The sequence below is a fragment of the Arachis ipaensis genome, chromosome B06 (assembly GCF_000816755.2).
Source record: "Arachis ipaensis cultivar K30076 chromosome B06, Araip1.1, whole genome shotgun sequence".
Lineage (NCBI taxonomy): Eukaryota > Viridiplantae > Streptophyta > Magnoliopsida > Fabales > Fabaceae > Arachis > Arachis ipaensis.
The window spans coordinates 13,091,584-13,094,150 of NC_029790.2; positions in this window are offsets into that span (position 1 = coordinate 13,091,584).

Sequence of the window (2,567 nt, forward strand, 5' to 3'; positions counted from 1 at the left end):
TTCAACATTATCATCATTGCTATTAGTTATAGATCATTTATCGTTTATCACTTTATTGCCTTAACAACTCAACCATTCACTTTTCAATCTCTTCTCAACTTTCCATTTAACTTCTTCAACACGCCCACCCTTTTTCTAAAGCTTGAAGACTCGTTAATAGATTTTAAACAGGTGTTAAAAAGGTTTAAAAAGATAGAGGATTGACTTAACACTCAAAAATCTCATTTTTGCCTAAAACAGAGGACTCGCGTACACGAGACTATGTCCGCGTACGCGAGATTTCAAAACAGGGGGAGTGCTCGCGTCGCGTGTACCGTCTGTGTACATGAGATTACAAAACAGTGGACATATCTGGCGTCGAGCGTGCAGGTCGCGTATGCAACACTCCCTTTTTCTCAAAAGCTGTTAAGTTTGTAGAAAACCAGGTTTTTGCACTGAACTTCACACGCGCATAACTTTCTCGTTTTAAATGATTTTTCATCCGTTCTTCAAACCGTATAAACTTCACGGACCCGATTTTCATTCGAAATAAGTTTCACATAAATTGGGGTCTAGAAATCGAGTTATGGCTCGCCAAAGTTGGTCAAAAATTTACTCTTTAACAAAACACCAAAATCCTATTCTTTCCAAAACCTTAATTTCAAATTATTATTTTACTCCTCAAAACAACACCAAATTTTATCAAGAATAATTTAATACCCTTTTCACCCCTTTCTCAACATACCACTATCCAATTCCGTAATTTTTCACCTAAAGAATTCCTAATCATACCACATTATTCATAAATCATCAATCTATTATTATCATTACTCATAATCATTATCAAACCTCATCAACAATCAATGATTCACCACATTCTCATCACCAGTACATACAAACCTCACCAACACACTCAAAATCTTCAATTCAATTACAATCGTTATCTCATCTTCACAGTTTACTATCATTATCAACCATCACGACCATCAACAATTGTCAATAATCTACTCATTCTTATCACGACACAACGTTTTTACCAAAGCTTGCTAAACCTTACAATTCAACTTAGTTCAACTTATCCTACAGTGAACTAGTCTAAGTTTTTACGCAATATTATATATTATCTATGAGAAACCAAAACCATACCTTAGCTGATTCCTCCCTAAGCCAAAGACACCACAAATTCCTCCGTTCCATGAGCTTCAAGCTCCAAGTTCCTTACCAAAATAGAATCTTAGCTTCCAAGACTCAAATCCATCATCCAACATTCACCAACTTGATCCCAACACATACTATTTAATCTAATCCAAATAATATCACTCAAAATCAACATAGGGTTTCACTAATTAATGATTCATAAAGGGTTTTGAAGATTCTTACCTTACCAATGGAAGTTTGAGACAAGACCCAACAAGTACCCAAAGCTAATTCAATCCTATAACACCAAAATAACATAATTTCTCAAAATTAAAGCTTCAAATTCAAAATTTAAGAGAGAGTGGTTGAGTGAGAAATTGCTAGATTCATACCAAATTGTTCAGTAGATTTTATTGAGAATTTCAAGACAAATGCGTGGTCGTTGATGGCTCGTCAATCGGAGTTTCAGATTGAAAATTGTGGTGAATTGAAATTGGAGCCAAGGGTTTGAGATTTTCTTTTCCTCCCCCTTTTTTGTTTCGGCGTGTTTGCATACGAAGGAGAGAAGAAATGGCTGAAGCCATTTCATTTGGTAGTAATGGATTGGGCCTTGGCCCAATGTGGTCCAGTTCAACCAATTTTGACCCAACGGTTTAATTTTAGGCTAAATTTTTTAAAATTAGTGCCAAAATTCATATTTTAATTATTTCTACTTCTTTAAACTATAAAATTTAATTTCTTAATTTCTTTGAATAATAATTAATTTCTTGGTTAATTATTTCTGAATTTCGCAGGATTTACAAACAGCTCATGAATTGGCCTCTTAAATATCTTAGATCTTCCAGTTGCCATAGGAATTTTATGTTGTTTGAAGTTGATCTATTGATGTTCTTTCACTCTTTGGCCCTTTATTTATATAATTGGCATTGAACACAATTATGTAACTTTTGTTAATTTGTTGAATTCTTGTTGTGATATTGAACTGACTCGTTGAATATTTGTTATTTTTAAATCCTTTATGAACATAAATGGCATTGAATCAAGCTAATGCAAGTAAAAATCTGACTCCTGAATATGGTAATGTGGAAGCTTGTGAAATTCGTCAAGATTTTTTGATAGATGAAGAATAGGATAATTATTAAATAATTTATTCAAATTTAGTTAATCTTTTTATGACTAGATTTTAGTTAATTAGTTGTTCATTACAGTAGTTTAGTTGCTTTATTTACTACAATTTATTTTAATGTCGAGTAAACTTGTTAGTTGTAAATTTGTGTTTTGATTTGTGATTGAGCTGTGAATTTAACTTTTGAGTTGTGACTTTTAACTTGTGAATTTGTGTCCTCATAATTTTTATAATTTTTAATTTTTTATATTTTACGAGTGACGTTTACATTCCGTCTTACGACTTAAGAAATTGTAAAACTTTGAATTTTATTAGTTTTATTAGT